A 21,490-nucleotide genomic window follows, 5' to 3' on the forward strand; every position below is an offset into this window, starting at 1 on the left:
GTTTTGGTTCTGGTCTGGACACTGACACTTGTGCCTTTGAATTGGCCCCTGCAATTCCTGTCTCAACTTCCAAGGGTGCTTGGACAGGGACTCTGTAAGAGGCCACCCTCCTCATCTCATGCTCCACCTACAGGAACATGACACATGACACATGACAACAGGTGCTATGTAGTTCTCTAATATACAGTACTGTGCACAAGTTTAGGCAGGTGTGAAAGAAACTGAACTGGGGTGCAAAAAAAAAATGGCAGCAGGTGCTCTGGACTGAAATTTGAAATATTTGATTGTAGCAGTTTGTTTGTGAAGCGCTAGAGAGTGGTACAATAATGAATGTTTGTAGATAACAATGAATCATAGTGGAGGTTTCTTGTAAGTCTTGGGCTGCATTTCTGCAAATGGAGTTGGAGATTTGATCAGGATCAATGGTGTCTTCGATGCTGAGAAATACAGGCAGATCCATCATACCATACCATCGGGGAGGTGTGCGAGTGGCCTCAAATGTATTCTGAAGCAGGATAATGATCCCAAACATACAGACAATGCCAATAAGTCTTCAATTTAAAGAATACTGAGAAGTCCTGGAAGTGATGGTTTGACTCCCACAGAGCCCTGATCTCAATATCATTGAGCCTGTCTGGGATTACACAAAGAGACAGAAAGATTTCCAGCAGCCTACATCCACTGAAGATCTTTGGTTAGTGTTCCAAGATGTTTGGAACAACCATCCTGCCGAGTTCCTTCAAAATCTGTGTGGAAGTGTACCTAGAAAAATTTAACTGATGCGGTTTTGAAGACAAAGGGTGGTCATAGCTAATATTGATTTGATTTGGATTTCTCTTCTGTTCATTTGCTTTCCATTTTGTTAATTGATAAAAATAGACTAATAATACTTCCATTTCTGAAAGAATTCTTAATTTACTGTATTTTATCTGTATATATGTATATATTTACAGTATATTTTAGAAGCAGTAAAGCTTATTGGGCAAGGGGCACTGATTAGTGATATATTATCCGTATATCTGTCAGTGACCTACTAAATAAAAACATTAACTGACCTGATTTATGTCATGGTAACTTGTTAAAATTAAAGTGGATCAGTTCAGTAGGGCAAAGACATCAGGGAAAAATGGGATTAACTATTGATTTTAAAATAAACAGTGTGGCATCTTTTACATAAGTGCTTTATATTCTTGCCAGATGAGCAATCCATATGGAATAGTGCCAGCCTCTGTCTATGGGAACAATGGAACTTAACTAATGACATATTCCGACTAGCCAAATACATTTCTGTTATGATGTTGTAAGCCAATGATGTTTATTAGTAGCATATTAAAGCGGAGTTCCACCCATAAAAATAATTTTACATAACTGTGCAGCAAATAACATAACGAATGACATTTGGAAAAAATATATATTTTTTTACTTACATTTTAATCCCTGTTGCTATGTGGTCCCTTCTAGTCTTCCCCTTGGTCCCCACAGCTCCTGACATCACTTCTCTCGGCTCCTCTGCTCGCTACTGCTCCTGGGAGATAAGTATCATCATTTCTCAGGAGTCAGTGGGCAGCGTCGATGGCGTCGTTGCCATCACAACAGGGCGGGCACTTCCGATGCCACCACCTGTTGTGATACTGCTCAGCTCATACTTATTAAAAGGAACATAGTTTTTTTCGAACCTGCATTGTTTACAGAGCTGCTACATGCTATTACTGCTCATGCGTGAGAACGGTGCGGTGCATGCTGGAAATACAACCCGGGATTCTGGGAAGAATATAATTGTGGGCTTCACATGCCCACAAGCAATGTGGGAACTGCCAGGACAGGATAATATAAGTTACTTTTTTTATCTTAAAGTGGACATCGAGCAACGAAATTTTCAAAACACATGAGTGGTATATGTCTATGTTCTGATCCTAAGATGATATGATTTATGTCACATGATATTTGTGCAACTGTTTATTAAACGCACATTTTCAGGAAAAAATGTAATATAATAAAATTTATTTTACAGCAAAAACACACAATATTGTACTAATTTTTTGATAAAATATAAAAGATGAGGGTGCATCAAGTAAATAGTATACCAAAAATTACATGTCTTAAAATTGCGTGCGCCCGCGATATCACCAAAAATGATGGTGCTCAAAAATCATCCTAGGTGACACCTTAAAAACCTTTACAGCTCATCAGTTTAGAGGTGGCTAGGAGCTCTTTTGCTAGAATTATTGTTCTCAATGTGATGTTTGCAGCCTTATGTCAAATGTGTGGTGCAACTGTGGTTTACATATGCGTGTACACCCTGGGCTTGTGTTTGCAAGTGTGTGGGGGAGCGGGGATTACAGCACTTTTTGATTTTATTTTAATATATTTTATTATACTTTTTTTTTCTTTTTTTTTTCTTTTTACTTTTTTATTTTTTATACATTTATTTTTACTTGATTGCTATCACAAGGGGGTAATAAACCTCTATGTGATAGCACTGGACAGGTGAAAGGTACTCCTTTTGGAGACATTAGGGATCTAATCAGTGGCAATCCATCCATTGAGGGCACACGGGCACCACCTCCCCTGTCCTTGCGTCTGGCCCCCTGATTTACATATCTGGGCCCATGTATTCCAATGCGGGGTGGGTGGTTTTTTTGAAGCACCTGATTAGAGCCAGAGGCTCTAATAGGCTTCAAAAAACGGTGGGCTCGGAGCCGATCCCACCCTGTTGTGTGACGATAGCGAGTTTTTTGTTGCTATTTTCACACTAAAGTTCCTCCCAGCCAATCAGGAGGCAGGTCGTGAGACCTGTTTCCCAATTGGCCAAAGCGTCAGGCTATTGGATGCCTAGCGCATTGGCAGAAGAGGAAACGCACAGCAGAGGAAGTTTGAGGAGCAGACACTGGAGTTGCCCTCACTCTAGGAGAGGACACCACAGCCCCGCCACATGAGTGGGTAAGTGGCAGAGCACCCACCAGGGGGGTGTGGGGTGCTGTTAGTGCCACACTGACCGGCGGGGGTGTTGTTTTTTGCCGCCCCCCAAAAGAAGAACCCCCACCAGCTGCCACTGGATCTAATAGACCCCAATGTCTACCCTGCCCTTCACACCATCTAACAAAGCACAGATTGGCTTGGTTAAAAGTGTCCTCTGCTGCACTTGCCAGGAAATGGTGCACCTGAACCCGGTAGTGACATCACTTCCAGTTTCATTGTTAGCATGTGAGATCAAGGCATGGATTTGCCTTGGTCTCACAGCGATCTCCCTCCACTTTGACACAGTTGACCACCTGCTCCACTCCCTTGGCATCCGTCACTCTGCTTTATCCTGGTTCTCCTCCTACCTATCTCAGCGCACTTTCAGTGCCACACATAACAACATCTCCCCCGCTCCTCTTCCTCTTGGGGTACCCCAAGGCTCCGTCCTTGGGCCCCTCCTATTCTCTCTCTATACCTCTTCCCTGGGCCAGTTAAAAACCTCCCATGGCTTCCAATACCACCTCTATGCTGATGACTAAGCCCTTGTACACACGGTCGGACATTCCCAACACAAAATCCGTCTGATTTTTTCAGACGTATTTTGCCCGAAACTGGTGTTGCATACACACCGTCAGGAAAAAGTTGTCGGAAAATCCGATCGTTCGGAACATGATGATGTTCGTTTGGAACGATGGCATTACATTCAGGCTAGTAGCCAATAGCTTTGGTCTCGTAATTTGATCTGAGCATGCGTGGCACTTTGTCCGATCGGAATTCTCTACAAACGATCAAAGTCTGATCGGATCATGTTGTCGGAGAATTTTATATCCAGCTCTCAAACTTTGTTGGTCGGACATTCCAATGGAAAAAGTCAGATGGAGCCCACACACGGTCGGATTATCCGACAACGCGGTCCGATCAGACATTTTCCATCTGAATTTCCGACCGTGTGTACAAAGGCTAAGGATGAGCCAAACACGGTTTTGTTTGCACCAGAACTTGTAAACAGGCAAAAAATTTGGACGGACATGCAAACGCTGTTAAAGTCTATGGGACATGAACATGAAAAATCAAAGGTGCTCATTTTAAAGGCTTATATGCAAGTTATTTCTATAAAAAGTGTTTGGGGACATGGGTCCTGCCCCGGGGGACATGTATCAATACAAAAAAAAGTTTTAAAAATGGCAGTGTTTTCAGTGATTTTAACAGTGCTTAAAGTGAAACTGCTTGTGGCTGTAATGAATTGTCGGGTCTCACCAATATAGATAAAACTCATTGAAAAAAATGGCATGGGCCCCCCCAGTCCATTACCAGGCCCTTTGGGTCTGGTATGAGTATTAAGGGGAATCCTGAACCAAAATAAAAAAATTGTGTAGGGGTCCCCCCAAAATCAATACCAAACGAGAGAGAGCCCCCTCCTGAACCGTACCAGGCCACATGCCCTCAATATGGGGGGGTGCTTTGGAGTCACCCCCAAAGCACCTTGTCTCCATGTTGATGGGGACAAGGGCCTCATCCCCACAACCCTTGCACGGTGGTTGTGGGGCCTGCGGGTGGGGAGCTTATCAGAATCTGGAAGTCCTCTTTAACAAGGTGACCCCCAAATCCCGGCCTCCCCATCTGAATTGGTAACGGATACATTGTACCCCTACCAATTCACAAAAAAAGTGACAAAAATAGTAAAAAAAACAGGAGACACTTTGGGATAAGTCCTTTATTAAAAAAGAAAATGTCCCATGGACCGAAAAAAAAAAAAGCAACAGCTCCGCCTCCAAGGGAGGCTCCTGTCGAGTGATGCTTCTTCTTGTTGACAGTTGTTATATAGCTGAGGGCGGGGCCACCCTGTGACATAAACAGGTAACCCCCCTCTGATGCCACGTGAAACAATAGAGGTGGAGCTGTTGCGTTTTTTTCGGTCCGTCGGGCGGCGTGAGATGGATCTACATTGCGGGACATTTTAATTTTTTGATTTTTTAATAAAGGAGTTGTCCCAAAGTGTAATTTTTACTACTATTTTTGACATTCTTTTTTGTGAATTGATAGGGGTACAATGTACCCGTTACCAATTCAGATGGGGGGCCAGGATCTGGGGGCCACCTTGTTAAAAGGGGCTCCCAGATTCCGATAAGCCCCCTGCCCGCAGACCCCCACAACCACTGAGCAAGGCTTGTAGAGACGAGGCCCTTGTCCCCATCAACATGGGGACAAGGTGCTTTGGGGGTGACTCCAAAGCACCCCCCCCATGTTGAGGGCATGTGGTCTGGTATGGTTCAGGAGGGGGGGCACTCTCTCATTCCCCCTCTTCTCCTGCGGCCTGCCAGGTTGTGTGCTTGGATAAGGGTCTGGTATGGATTTTGGGGGGAACCCTACGCCATTTTTATTATAAGGGCCTGGTAATGGACTGGGAATGCCATTTTCAAAGAATTTTATCTATATTGCTGAGACCCAACAATTCATTACAGCCACGAGCAGTTTTTAATTATTTTTTACCTTTAGAAATTTAATTTTGCTGTGGTTTTGCTCTAAACACAGGAAAACTGCACCACTTTACAGCCATAATATAGACACCCCCCAGGCATATTTAACCACTTCCTGACCAGCCGTCATTATACTGTGGCAGGTTGGCACGATCCCACGAACTGACGTAGCTAAACGTCGGTCCCTTTAAGTGGGATAACAGGCATGCCCGCCTGCTGCACACCGGGGGTGCTGATGTTCATGACCAGCGGCCACGAGCGATCGCGAGCACGAGGGGCAGAACCGGGACACGTGTCTAAACTCACATCCCAGTTCTGTGAGGAAAGGAGAGGACAGAGAGATTGTGAGTTCCTACGAGCTAGGAACCACGATCTCTCATCTCCTATAGTCAGTCCCATCCCCCACAGTTAGAACACACACATAGGGAACACAGTTAACCCCTTGATCACCCCTAGTGTTAACCCCTTCCCTGCCAGTGACATTTATACAGTAATCAGTGCATTTTTATAGCACTGATCGCTATAAAATTGTCAATCAACACTAAAATGTGTCAAAAGTATCCGATGTCTCCGCCATATGTTGCAGTCTCGATAAAAATTGCAGATCGCCGCCATTACTAGTAAAAATGGCATAAATCTATCCCCTATTTTGTAGACGCCATAACATAAAAAATTGGGGCTATTATTTATTTATTTTTATTATTTATTTATTTATTACAGCAAAAAGTACAAAATATTGGGTTTTAAAAAAAAAAAATTTTGTTTATAGCGCAAAAAATTAAAACTGCACAGATGATTAAATACCACCAAAAGAAAGCTCTATTTGTGGGAAAAAAAGGACATCAATTTTGTTTGGGTAAAGCATCGCACGACCACGCAATTGTCAGTTAAAGTGACGGAGTGCAGTATCGCAAAAAATGGCCTGGTTAATGAGCAGCCAATTTTCCTGGGGCTGAAGTGGTTAAAGGAATATTTCATTTTTATTGTTTCACTTTAAACATTATTCAAATCACTGCTCCTGAAAAAAAACGGATGTTTTTAAAACTTTTTTTTTGCATTGATACATGTCCCCTGGAGCAGGACCCGGATCCCCAAACACTTTTTATGGCACTAAATTGCATATAAGCCTTTAAAATGACCATTTTTGTTTTTTCATGTTAATGTCCCATAGACTTTAACGGTGTTCCACAGCTTTTAAATTTTCCGCGAACACCGCATTAATGTTTGCTGTTTGGCGAGTAGGCGAACACCCGACTTGCGTTCGACTCGAACATTGGGCTCATCCCTACTGATGACACACAGATCTATCTCTCCACTCCTCAAGTCAACCCCTGGATCACAAACTTACTGAATTACATATCTGTTTGGATATCACACCACTCAATCTTTCTAAAACTCAATCTTTCTAAAACTGAGCTTGTAATATTTCCTCCTCCCTGATCCCCTCCTCGTGACTTTACCATTAAGATCAACTGTACAACCATTGGTCCCTCCACACATGGCAGGGTGCTGGGTGTAATCCTAGACTCTGACCTCTCCTTCAGCCCCCACCTCCAATCACTGGCTAAATCTTGTTGCCTCCAACAACATCTCCAGAATTCGCCTCTTCCTGACTAACAACGTAACAAAACTTTTTCAGTCCTTGGATATTTCCCACCTTGACTACGGCAACTCTCTCCTCAATGACCTACTCTTACGCAGGCTATCCCCCCTTCAGTCTATTATGAATGCTACTACTAGACTCATACACCTCACTAACTGATCCGTGACTGCAGCCCCTCTCTGCCAATCCCTTCACTTGCTTCCCCTACCCCACCGTATAAAATTCAAAATGCTAACCACAACATTCAAGGCCATCAACAACATCACCCCCAGCTATATCATTAACCTCATCTGCAGGTATCATCCAAGTTGTCCTCTCCACTCTCCAAGACCTCCTGCTCTCTAGCCCCCTTGTTACCTTCTCCCATGCTCACCTCTAGGACTTCTCTAGAGCCTCCCCCATCCTCTGGAATTCCCTGCCCCGGTATGTCTGGTCAGCCCCTACCCTGTCCACCTTTAGGAGATCCCTAAAAACTATTTTATTCAGGGAAGCCTATCCAACACCCTCCCAAGAACTGCAGCTATTACCTTTCGTACCACCTGCCCCCTCCCATCAGAATGTAAACTCCACGAGCAGGGCCCTCCTTTCCCTTCTGTATTGAACTGTATTTTATTTGTGCTGTCCCCCCCTACATTGTAAATCATTGCGCAAACTGTTGGCGCAATATAAATCCTGTATAATAATAATAATAATGACACCAGCCTATTTGCTTTCCAGCACAATATTTGTTTTTACTGCCTGTATTTATTCTACCTATAGGTGTGTGCATCCTATTGCATTAGAGTGTGCACCCCATAACTCAAACACACGTGTGTGTGTGTATGTATATATATTATATACATACACACACGCATGTGTGTTTAGCACCCATTTTATAATATATATATTTTATACTATATGTACCCAGCATTTGTTAATGAACAGTGGGCACGATAAGGAGCCCACAACATGGGATTGTGGCCGCCGACGGATTAAAGTTTATAAAAAAATGTCAGTCAGGTCCCAGCTCAAGGATCACATATTCCGGTTGTTTTTAATCATCCAGAATCTAACTATGTGGATGAGTCTGCTCAATCTTAACTAATTAACCAGCTACTTGTTTCTTTAGCTAGATTCAATGAGAATTTATCTTTCAATCATTCTACATCAGTATCCCCTTCTCCAGTGAACGTATGGTCAGGTAACTCAGTATCTAATGTTAATCCTGTTTATACTAATTCAAATATACCTGTTTCTATGCCTGCTTCTGTATCAGAGACATGTTTTAAAGAGGTTCTTCTGTGGGAAATGTCACCTCTATGTTTTCACTTGCCTTTAGCAGTTAAAGAAAAAATATGGAATGGTGAATTTTTAGATTTGTTATCTTTATTACTGATTGCGAAAGAATTCCTTAACAAACCAGATAAGAGGTCTGAGGATGGCGCTGATGACAGGAGCCGTCCTGTTTCTAGAACATTTTGTAATTGGTTATACTAGGTGAAAAGCATCCAGAAAAATGTACCAGGATATTTCAACACCCTGAACACGTGCTGGAAGCATACACAAGTTTTGGCGGGATGGGATGGTTTAATTAATGAATCGTTTCACCAAAAATTGCAATCTACCCTAACCTGAAATGGGGTAACAAGGATGTTGGTTTGTGGTTAAACCTTATCATTCCTCAGAAGCCTGTTTTTGCAAGACCACAACCTCAGTCAAGTTTAAATACAAATACTTCAAATTCATTCTATAAAAAAGGTACGTGTTATGCATTTAATGAAGCCCAGTGTAGATGGCTGAATTCATGTCATTATCGACATGAATATTCTTTTTATTTTGGTAATTACCCAGTAGTGAAGTGTTTTAAAAGGTCTGCTGGTAACCAAGTCCATAGAGATCATTCAAAAAGCCTGCACTCTGGTGAGGCTGTCCACAATGCATCCTTGGCTAATGTTATACCCCGACAAGGAGAAAGCACAATTAATATTTGAGGGTTTTTCTACAGGTTTCAAACTTCCTATCTTTGCAGGTCCTGGTTGCAATTTATCCAAAAATTTTAAATCAGTATCCGTCCATACTGATATAGTAAGGGATAAATTATTGCAATAAATTTCTGCTAATAGAATCGCAGGCCCTTTCCTATCCCCTCCATTTATTGGTTTTGGAGTCTAGCCTTTAGATTTAGTCCCTAAAAAGGAACCCAAGGCTTATCGTCTTATCCACCATCTCTCATTTCCAATAGGCCATTCTCTGAATGATGAAATTGACCCATCGTCTGTTTCTGTAAAATATGCAACTTTTGATGATGCTATCCAAATTATTAAAACGTTCGGAAGAGATGCGTTATTAGCTAAAGCTGACATTCAGCTAAATATTTTGGTATTCCTTTAGCAGTTGAAAAAAACTTCCTTTCCATCTCATATTATTGAATTTTTGGGTATTAAAATTGACACTTTTCGATTTCAATTTGAATTACCTGTTGTTAAAATTTTCAGGCTTCAATCCCAGATTTCATGCTTTCTGCGGAATAAGATCCTATTTAAAGAACTTCAATCATTTTTGGGTCTTTTCCTACACGCATAATGCCTATGGGAAGATTTTTTTCCAGAAGATTATCTTTCTCTCACATTAGGTTGACTTGTGACCTTAAAGATGATTTATTAGTTTGGTCTCAATTTCTTTAAGATTATAATGGCAGATCCTTTTTTCAGGAAGATTTTGTATATTTGTGACAGTTTTAAAGCTATTTACAGACACCGCTGGCTCTCATGGATTTGCTGCCATTTTTCGGTCTCATTGGTGTTTGGGTTTTTGGCCCCCCCTTTTGGGTTTCTAGAAAATTGACAAAGAACATAGTTTTATTGGAACTGTTTCCAATCGTGGTTGCTTTGGAGATTTGGGGTAACCAATTCACCAACAAATGTATTATTATTAATACGGATAATAGAGGTATATTATTTGCTTTAAACCGCCTTTCTTCAAAGTCCTTATTAGTCATAAAACTTTTACGTTATTTAGTCCTCTTATGTTTAAAATTAATTATTTGGGTTAAGGCAAAACATGTACTGGGTAAGCTTAATGTCATCGCTGATGCCTTATCTCGATTCCAGATGGCCTGTTTCAGACAGCTGTTGCCTCATGCAGATCTGGTTGGGTACCACTGCCTGAGTCATCTTTGGGATCTAATTTGAATCTAGTTTTTTGGCTATAAAAAATTAAATCACTCCAAAAACATGGACTGTCTACTCAGTTGCATGGGAGAGGTGGCTAAAATTAAATTCTGAGTTAGGTTCTCCTTGTTTACCTTCGTCTGAGAGTTCAATTTTGGCTTTTCTTTGCTCGTTAATGCAGTTCGATTTTTCATTTAACCATATTAATATATTAATAATAAGATAATAATAAGATATTAGCTGGGGTTTCTTTTTTCTTTAAACTTCATAATTTCCCGACTTGCAACAGTTTCTTTTCGGTTAGGCAAGCCTTAAAAGGTATCAGAAAAGTTAAGTTTGTTCCAGATATGCATAGGCCGATTACTTTAGATATTTTATCCAGGCTGTGTTTAGCTACTTCTTTTGTCTGCATTTCAGTTTACAAGGCTCTATTATTTCATTCTGCTTTTGTTTTAATGTTTTTTGCAGCTTTTCGTATTTCAGAAATGCTGCCAAATAACAAACACAGTGTGGAAGGTTTACTTTTATCAGAAGTTTCTATCCTGGAAGATAAGTTCTTATTTTTGTTAAAAGGTCAAAAATGGATCAAACAGGTAAAGGCCTGTGGCTCAACCTATTTGCATGTGGTGACTCCATCCTTTGCCCCCTTTTGATTCTCAAAAAATATATGGAGGTCAGACCGGCTTCTGGGCATCATTTTTTTGTACACATGGATTCTTCCCCTATGACTAAATTTTAATTTTCTGCAGTCCTAAAGCAGTGTTTTTTTTTCATTTAGGTCTTTCCCAATTTAAATTTTCTACCCATTCTTTTAGGATTGGAGCCGCTACAGAAGCCGCTAGATTGGGTCTCAATGATATGGTCATTATGAGATTAGGTAGATGGGAGTCTAGTAGATTTAACATTTACATTCAACCTAATTTATCTCTTTAATTTTTAGGTGCAAAATCTTTCATATGGATAGTTGGCCATTCTTATATATACTGGGCCCATAAAAGAGCTTGAAAACGCTGCTACGGTCCCAACCTTTCTTTACCTTCAGATACATTTCATATCCTTTGGAAGGGCATCAGTGGTCTGCAATGGAATGATTTGTTCTTTCACCTTTCTGATTTGTTCCTTTCCTGGCCTTCTGCATCTATTTTAATTTTGCACCTCGGAGGTAACAATGTTGGTAGACTAAAAACTTTAGAATTGATGTTTTTAATGAAACAAGATTTGTATCATTTGAAGTTAGCTTTTCCTAATACTTGCATTATTTTCTCTGAAATTATTTCTCGCTTACCTTGGTTATATTCGCAGAGCGGTAGACCCCTTGAAAAGATTAAATGGAGAATTAATCACTCAATGGAAAAGTTTCTGCCAGGAATTGGGGGGATCTCTTTCCGTCATGTTGATTTGGAAGGAGGTTTTCCTGGTCTTCATAGACAGGACGGTGTGCACCTTTCAGATGCTGGTTTGGACATCTTTAATTTAGGTCTTCAAAATTGCATTGAACAGACCATGGTCCTGGGGTAGCCATTTTTGTTTTCAACAAACCTGGCTGGTGGGGACTTTGTTTTTATAAATTGATTCATTTATAGCTCGAGTCCTATGACTGAGCGAGTTTAGAATTGTTTTTAAATTTTAAATATAATCTATTTATTCTTTCACTGTTTGATTTGAATAAAGTTATTTGATTTATTTATACCAAATAAAGGTAATTTTAAACACCAATTTGTTTTATTGGGTTTACTTTAAAAAAAAAAATATATATATATATATATATATATATATATATATATGAGAAATGCGACCTACAATCCCATGAAATACACATTTAATATATACACATAAATAAATACACATTTAATATATTACAAAAGGCTTTCTAAAGCTGTATGGGTATCTAAAGAGACAACACAGCAGTAGCACCCTACATTGAGGCTTCCTTTGTCTCATCTAGACATCAGATGGAGCCATTCATTATAAGAAGAGTTGCTTCTCGGTTTCACATTGAGACCTGTAAATATAAGGGGGTCTTTCAAAACATATTTCATAGCTGTACTTAGTCAACTAGCTATACTTTGCATGGCTGTACCTAAAGGCTAAGTTCACCTTTTCTTTTTTTCTTTTTTTTTATATATAAATTGCAGCTCCCATATGTACCAATATAAGATTAATGTACTTCTTTTGGAAAAATAAATCAGCTTTCCATTAATTCTACACAGGCTTACCTTACTCTCTTCGTAGCTGTTTAACTACCTGAGCCCCGGAAGGATTTACCCCCTTAATGACCAGATTATTTTTTGCGATACAACACTGCGTCACTTTAGCTGACAATTGCGTGCTAAGCTGTACCCAAACAAAATTTATGTCCTTTTTTTCCCCACATATAGAGCTTTCTTTTGGTGGTATTTGATCACCTCTGCAGTTTTTATTTTTTTTGCTATAAACAAAAAAAGTGACTGTTTTTTAAAAAAATACACTTTTTTACTTTCTGCTATAATACATATCCAAAAAAAGTAAAAAATCGATATTTCTTCATCAGTTTAGGCCAATGTGTATTTTGCTACATATTTTTGGTAAAAAAAATCCCATGTACAGGCATACCCCACTTTTAAGTACACATTGGGGTTTATTTATTAAAGCAGGAAAGTGCACAATCAGGCTCCCTTCTGGATAGAAACCAATGAGCTTCTAACCCCAGCTTGTTCAATTAAGCTTTGGTAATAAAACCTGGAAACTCCTTGGTTTCTATGCAGAAGTGAGCCGGATTATTCACTTTCCAGCTTTAGTAAATAAACCCCAATGTGTACTTAAAAGTGGGGTTTGCCTGTATATTAATTGGTTATAAGTTATATTGTCTACAAAATAGGGGATAGATTTAGGCACTTTTCATTTTTTTAATTGTTTTTACTGATAATGGCGGCGATCTGCGATTTTTTTGCGGGACTGTGACATTGCAGCGGACAAATTGGACCCTAATGCCGTATACACACGATCGGATTATCTGGCGGACTTGGTCTGGCTGACCAGCGGCGGACAATTCGCCCATTTGTGGGCTCCGGCTGACTTTTTCTTCCCAAAAGTCCGGCAGACTTTGAAAGAAGTCTTGACTCAAAATTGTCCCCTGGACTGCCGAGTCCGGCGGACAATTTTGAGTCTGTGTGCTAGTCCGCCTGATAGTCCATCGGCGATATTGCCACCCCGTGATCCCCGTCACCTGGTATCGATTTAAAGGGAACCCTTAAGCCGAAAAAACGGTGTGGGGGTCCCCCAACGTCCATACAGACACTTATTTGAGCATGCAGCCCAGCCGGTCAGGAAAAGGGGTGGGGACGAGCGAGTGCCCCCCCTCCTGAGCGTGCCCTCAACATGGGGGGTGCTTTGGGGAAGGGGGAGCCCTGTGGCCCCCCCACCCCAAAGCACCTTCTCCCCATGTTGATGAGGACAAGGGCATCTTCCCAACAACCCTGGCTGTTGGTTGTCAGGTTCTGTGGGCGGGGGGCTTATCAGAACCTGGAGCCCCCTTTAATAAGGGGACCCCCAGATTCCGGCCCCCTACCCTATGTGAATGAGTATGGGGTATGATGTACCCCTACCCATTCACCTAGGGAAAAAAGTGTACATAAAAAAATCACAACACAGGTTTTTAATGTACTTTATTAGACGGCTCCGGGGGTCTTCTTCTGTCTTCATGGGGTCTTCTTGTCAGGCTCCTAGGCTATCTGCTGCTCTTTTGCTAGCTCTTTTACTAGCGAAGGAGCCCGGCTTTCTCCTTCATCACCGCCGCCGTCCAGGGGTCTTCTTCCGACTTCGGGGGCTGGAAGAAGAAAGCGGAGGCCCGGCAAGAAGAACGGAAAACCGAAAAGCGTGACAAGGCCCCCGGACGGCGGCGGTGACGAAGGAGGAAGCTGGGCTCCTCCGCTAGTAAAAAAGCTAGCAAAAGAGCAGAAGATAGAGGAGAACATGAAGACAGAAAAAGACCCCCCCATAGCTGTCTAATAAAGTACTTTAAAAAACTGTGTTGTGTTTTTTTTTATGTATACTTTTTTTGCCAGGTGAATGGGTAGGGGTACATTGTACCCCATACTCATTCACATAGGGTAGGGGGCCAGAATCTGGGGGCTCCCTTATTAAAGGGGGCTAACGGATTCTGATAAGCCCCCCACCCACAGACCCTGACAACCAACGGCCAGGGTTGTCGGGAAGAGGCCCTTGTCCTCATCAACATGGGGACAAGATGCTTTGGGGTGGGGGGGGCTGCCGGGGCTGCAGGGCCCCCCTCCCCCCTCCCCAAAGCACCCCCCCAGTTGAGGGCACACGGCCTGGTATGGCTCAGGGGGGGCACTCCATTGTCCCCACCCCCTTTCCTGACTGGCCAGGCTGCGTGCTCGGATAAGGATCTGCTATGGACTTTGGGGGACCCCCACACTGTTTTTTCAGCGTAGAGGTTCCCCTTTAAATCCATACCAGGCAACGAGGCTCGCGAGGTGTCAATCTCGCTGATGGAGGCGGTGACATTGACATTCTGCGCTTGTCCCATCTACATGGAGCCACATTCAAAATGAACGGACTTTACTCCATGTGTGGGCAATTCCATTCATTTCAAAAGTCCGGCAGACCCCCGCCATAGTCTGGCAGATTGTGCGCTGGACCTAGTCTGCCGAAAAAGTCCGGTCGTGTGTGGGCATGTGTGGGCAGGTCCGCTCATTTGGAAAGTCCGGCAGACCTCCGCTGCAAGGTCTGGCAGACCTCCGCTGCAAGGTCTGGCAGATTGTCCGCCGGACTAAGTCCGCCGGATAGTCTGATCGTGTGTACGCGGCATAAGTGACACTTTTTGGGGACTATTGACACCAATACAGTGATCAGTACTAAAAAAAATACACTGACCCCTGCGTAAATGACACTGGCAGGGAAGGGGTTAACACTAGGGGGGCGATCAAGGGTAGGTAGGTAGCTGCCCGTGTGTTAGGTGCAGTTGACTTGATCCAAGGAGGGTGGCAGCTGGCAAGGGGTTAACTACAACACAGATATCGCTGTTCATGATCACTAGGAACAGCAGATCTCAGTGTTGTCTCCTGTCAGAATGGGGATCCGCCTGGTGTGCAATGGGCGCATGCACTTGCCCACACTATCTTGTGCACAGACCGATGCACAGGTACGTCAGTTTGCGCAGCCAAGCCCCCTTGCCGCAGTATATCTGCAGAAGGCAGTCGATAAGTGGTTAAACACACTGCTTGATTACTTCTAGCTTATTTCCTAGTCAGACTTTAAGTCATGACTCAGGAAGAAGTTGACCAGCTGAGGATAAATGATAGGGTTGCCACCTCATCCCTTTAAAACCGAACAGATATTAATTGCACAGGTTCTGTGGCTGATTAAGGTGGTAATTGAACTGACTTGATGCCTTATCTGCATTAAATTAGCCTCAGAACCTGTGTAATTCCTATGTGTTTGGGTTTAAAGGGATGAGGTGGTAACCCTAGTAGATGATGCATGGTATGTGCTAATGAGATCAGCTAGTCAATTTCAGAGTTGGCTTGCCTAGCTGCAGCAATAGACTTGTGTTTTGAACTTGCAGCATAAATACATCATGAACACCTCCATGTGCTATACTGAGCTTTTTTTTGCACCACAGCCTCTTTGTTTTTTTGATTTTTGCATCTGATTTTAATCAGTATTTGAACTGCAAATCTGTTAGCCCTGAGCCTGAAAGAAATGCATAAAATTGTGAGTTTTATTGACAGGAGGGAATGCCTTTTCCACTTCTAGACAGTGTAACCTACAACACACACCCTGAACTGTTTTGTGTTAACCATTACCGGCTCTTAAATGTGTCAAACGTTACTCTAAGCTCAAACAGCGCTTTAAAATATTTTCCCATTTCTGTGGAAAACCAAAGGCCTTGTGTGCTACCCATGCCTGTTTGAGGAAAGCCAATAGCTATTAATGATCACTGATATTTTGGAAACATTTTAGAAAAACAAATTAGCAGCACTTAGAGATGCATCACTTATAAAGTTTGGCTTATACAGTAGTCTTCATACAAAATGTGTGTGGTGTATAATAGATAAACACTTACCATTTAGTAGATATTGTCTAATCAAGTAGTGGTGGTAGCTGTAGAGCCATACAGTTGGCTTCTCGATTCTTTGACTGTTTTCTAGGGCTGAACAAAATCAGATTGGTCTGACTCCCACACATATATACAAAGTTGACACACCCACACAAAAAAAATCAGGCTTTCAAAATTGACATACTTAGAGCACTACAGGACAAAGTTTAATGTAGCAGACATTTCCTCAGGCTGATCTAATCAGTAAGGGGAGAACTGTCTGCTAGCAACAGTGTGGGCTTGTTCAACCCCCATTCTTCTCTTCACACAGACACTCAAGGCTGCTGTGTGGGAACCTCCCTATTAGGAAAGCCTGAGCCAATCATCGGGCAACAGCAAAGCCATGTGGAATAGAAAGTCCAGTGCAATGCAACCTGACTGACTGAAGTGTGTAACAGGACTACAAATACCAGGCTGCATTGCGAGTAGCAGGAACTTGGTGGGAGAGGGTATAAGGTCACAGGAACTAGATTTCGGAAGCTCTCTTTGTTCCTGGAGACCATGAGGAGAGGGACTCCTTGGCTGCTGTGGAAGAGGATTGTGGCCTACCAAAGGAGCACACCATCTACAACTCCAGCCCAGAGGAACAGATTGACCAAGATGGAGAAGGATGCCCTGCAGCAGTGCGGTATGTCATAAGAGAGGCTGTTGCAGCAGCTCAGAGATTGAATGCCACTGCTACACACCTGCATCCAGGAGAGACGATCGATTGTATGTCTGAAGACCACTGATTGCATACAGGATTTGGTGAGAGGGCTGTGCCCAGGAACCTTTAGTGCTTTTCATAAGAAACCACATCTAAATAACGTGCACATGCACCTGTTAGCTGGATCACACAGAGGAATACTACATCATTGCATCAGGTAATCCACATTCCTCTCATCACCCTATTATATTGAGGGATTCTTGTTCACAGAGCTCCTATATTGCCGGTGAAGATAATAAATGCAAACTTTTGCTCATTGAGCATTGCTGCTGTGGCTCTTAAAGGGGACACACCGCAGGTATTGAAATTACTTCATTATGTATAATAGCGACATCATAGGCCGGCCTGGGATTCTCCTTTATTCATAGCATTTCACACATATGAAAAGCTTGTTTTAGGAGCCTATTGAATCTATGCATGTTGTCATTTATTTTCTTGTTCTTGGTTGCATAGTGTTAAGGACTGTTTTCCTTTAAACTGTTTCAACCAAGACCTGGATACCTATCCAGGTCTTGGCTGACTGATGTTAACCTAAATTTTATTCTATCCAAAGTAAACATAAAAATACAGCACTGCATTTTGTATTATTATCAGGTTATTCTATCCATCATTAAGCTACGTGTGTCAGAGGGGGTGAGACGGTTGACTGGGGTTGAGAGGCAAAACGAATAATTGAACCAATAATCAAAAGCAGCTCCTTCGGGGGTTTGCTACATTAATATCCAATCAGGTTGTCACAGAACGCTTCCAGACTTGGTACAGTTAACTTGATCGAAGCATGGCGCCAGCGGCAGTGGAAGTGGAACAGGCTGGTCAATAGCAGTGGCCTCAGAGAGAGTGCCAGAGAATCCAACTGCCCAAAAAGGAGAAGAAAAAAAGCTGAACATAAGACTAAAGCGGATACATTATGCAAAAAAAGAACACCAAAACAAATTGGATACTTACTTACGGTATGATATATATTGAATCCAAAGACTGTCATTGAATGCTTCAGGAGTTGCAAATTGCAGGAGTGGTGCTGTAGGTAGGCAGCTGCCCTTGTGTTAGTTGCAGTTGACTTGATCCAAGGAGGGGGAAGCTGGCAAGGCACTAGCAGCAGTGGCACAGGCTCGTCAATATCAGAGTGGCTTGATTGTGAGTCCAGGAGATGCTAACTGCACAAAGGAGAAGGCCTTAAACCCTTGAATAAAACATAATGCCAACTAAATCTACACAAAACATTCTCAAATATGAAACATTGCCCCCAGGGAGAGAGAGAGAGAGTTCTCCACATTACCCCCCAACCAGGGCAGGCCCAGAGAGAGAGACTGCTCCCATATTGCCCCTATTCCCCACAACACCCAGGCCCACAGAGAGAGCGAGTCTGCTCCATTGCCCGCAGAGAGAGAAAGAGAGACTGCAACACTACCCCCAGATTGAGAGAGATTGCTCCATTGCCCCCAGAGAGAAAGATTGCCCCATTCATTGCCCCCAGAGACTTAGAGAGACTGCTTCATTATTTTGCCCTCAGAGACAGAGAGAGAGAGAGAGAGACTGCTCCAGTCATTGCCCCCGGAGACTGAAAGAGACTGCTTTATTCATTGCCTCCAGAGACTGTAAAAGAAAAATTGCTCCATTAATTTGCCCTCAAAGACTGAGAGAAAGGGAGAGAAAGAGAGAGAGAGAGACTGCTCCATTCATTACCCCCAGAGACTGAAAGAGAGAGACCATTGTCTCCAGACTGAAAGATACTGTTCCATTGACTCCAAACTGAGAGAGACTGCTTCATTGCCCCCATACTGAGAGAGACTGCTGCATTGCCCCCAGACAGATAGAATTCTCCATTTATTGAGAGAGTAATTGCTCCATTCATTGTCCCCAGACTGAGACAGGCTGCTCCATTAATTGCCCACAGAGACTGAGATAGGCTGCTTCATTCATTGGCCCTAGAGACTGAGAGAGAGAGAGACCACTCCATTCATTTGCCTCCAGATAATAAAAGACCATTTGACCTTTAGAGACTGAGAGAGACTTCTCTGTTCATAATAAGTGAAGCAGTCACTCTTATGCCATGTACACACAGTCAGACTTTCTGGCAGAAAAAGTCAGATGGAATAATTTCATCGGATATTCCGATCGTGCGTGGGCTTCATCTGATATTTTTTTTCAAAAATTCTGACGGACCTAGAAATCGAACATGTTTTAAATCTTTCTGGAATCAATTCCTATGGGGAAAACCGTTCGTCTGTATGCTATTCCGACGGACCAAAAATGATGCAAGGGCAGCTATTGGCTACTGGATATTGAACTTTCTTTTTCTAGTCCCGTCGTACGTCATCGCATTCTAAACGATCGGACTTTGGTGTGATTGTGTGTTAGCAAGTCCATTTCAGCGGAACTATGTCGGAAAGAGCGTCAGAGTTTATTCTGATGGAAAAAACGTTTGCGTGTATGCGGCATTATTCTTAGAGGGCAATAAACAGAGCAGTTTTTCTCAGTCTCTGGGGTTCATTCATTGCCCCCATAGAGCCTCAGAAGGACTGCCCTGAGGCTCATGTTCTGTATGTCCTGTATGTCACAGGGTCAGACCCAGGCCCCACTGCTTGACAAACATTGCCTTGCTTGCCCCTGGGCTTCTCCAGCTTGGGTCCTGGACCCACTCTACCATCTCACAGCCCGACTCTGCCAGAGTAGCATTCAGCTGGCCATAGAACTGTACTGTTCCAAAGCTAACATTTAAGGACAGGTAAAAATCAGATGATTTTTAAAAACTGCTGTAAATCACACACACATAGATTGATCTGGATGGACCATTGTTTTTTCTTCAGCCTTATAAACTGTGTAACTGCGGGGCGGGAATGCGCACATGATTGTGCACATTTCCAACCTGCATCAAAACACGCTGTTCTTTAGCTGACACACAGGGGTACCATTAATTCCTAATGGCACCCCTATGCATTGGAAAAAGGGTTGGACACTTCTTTGCCTATGTTTCTCAAAGGTATATCAGCCCATTCAAATGAATCTGCTGCTGTACACGCTACATGCGAATGCAAACATGCACACACAAGTGTGAACCTAAACTTTTTCTGTGTATAGACTCTAATTTTTGTATATCATCCATAATCTAGTATATGTTGATGCAGTATCAGGATTTTAAACTAGATACAGATCCTTTAAAAAGGGTGAATGGTAGCTGATTTCAGTAAAGCAATATCAGCAGAGTGGTTAGTCATTAACAGTCTTGACAGATGTCAAGAATCTCCCTGAACAATAGCAGCTTTATTTTTGCTTATCAATTCATTTCAAATTCAAACAATGCATTTAAAAGCTGATTTGGCTTTGAGCATGGTACATATGTGGACTGGCTAATAAAGTGCAATCCATTGTTTTCTATTGTGAATAAAATGTGGGTTCATGAGATTTGCAAATCATTGCATTCTGTTTTTATGTAGATGTTACAGTGTCCAAACTTTTTAGGAATTGGAGTTGTAGGAAGCCTCTGATGTTGACCTCACATGGAAGTAGGCGTGGTTATCGTCCTCGCAATGGTCCCTGGGAAATTTCTAAGCTATTTCCCAAGAATCCATGGGGGGACAATGAAATTGCGAAATCTCGCGAGATTTCGCTAGGACGCCGGTCACGTGACGAGGGCGTGTCCGAATTTGCCATTTTTAAAGTGGGCAGGCAGCTGTATCTACCATTACCACTATTGTACACTGAGCATGCGCGAGATGGAGCGGAGCATGCTGGGAGCCGAGCGTCATCGATACACAGGAAGTAAATGCCTGTGGGCTTCAGACACCCACACTTAAAATGGAAAACGCCAGAGCACTTTTTTAAAAGTCATCCCGCTTTAAAGTGATTGTAAACCCTTACAAACCACTTTGACCTACAGGTAAGCCTAGATTAAGGCTTACCTGTAGGTCCAAGAAATATCTCCCAAACCTATACGGTTTAGGAGATATTTTCCCAAAGACGGAAGTGATGTCATTCTCCTCGGGGCGGTCTTTTTGACCGGACTGCGAGGAGAACACTGAAAGTAAGTGCACCAAACACTACACTAACATGTAGGCACACATAGGCACACATCCCCAGCAGTTTAGGGTTCCACAAAAACGCATTGTTAGCAGGATCAGCCCAGATACCTGCTTGCACCTGCGTTTTGCCCCTCCGCCCAGCCCACCCAAGTGCAGTATCGATCGATCACTGTCACTTACAAAACACTAAACACATAACTGCAGCGATTGCAGAGTCAGGCCTGATCCCTGCGATCGCTAACAGTTTTTTTTGGTAACGTTTTATATTTAAATCTGGAAGGCAGTGCTTGGTTTTCGGGGTCCCATACGTGGCTAGGCTCCCAAAAAGTCCCCCACATGTGGTATCCCCGTACTCGGGAGAAGCAGCAGAATTTATTTTGGGGTGTAATTTGACTTATGACCATAGCATGTGTGAGCAATATATCATTTAGTGACAACTTTGTGCAAAAAAATAAAAAATTTTAATATTCCTGCA

At 42.5% G+C, this 21,490-nt stretch overlaps 1 long non-coding RNA gene across 1 annotated transcript in view; it reads right to left on the reverse strand.

Annotated features, from left to right (window-relative positions):
• The window catches only part of LOC143940672 (uncharacterized), a 236,151-nt gene extending 234,483 nt beyond the window's left edge, over positions 1–1,668 (reverse strand). Inside the window, exon 1 of the long non-coding RNA XR_013263909.1 lies at positions 1,428–1,668. This is a non-coding gene — a long non-coding RNA (uncharacterized LOC143940672). The remainder of the gene's footprint in view (positions 1–1,427) is intronic.
• Positions 1,669–21,490: the final 19,822 nt, after the last annotated feature.

This window comes from Lithobates pipiens, unplaced genomic scaffold (genome assembly GCF_037356315.1).
Source record: "Lithobates pipiens isolate NorthernLeopardFrog02 unplaced genomic scaffold, aLitPip1_a1.2 Scaffold_3, whole genome shotgun sequence".
NCBI classification, from domain to species: domain Eukaryota; kingdom Metazoa; phylum Chordata; class Amphibia; order Anura; family Ranidae; genus Lithobates; species Lithobates pipiens.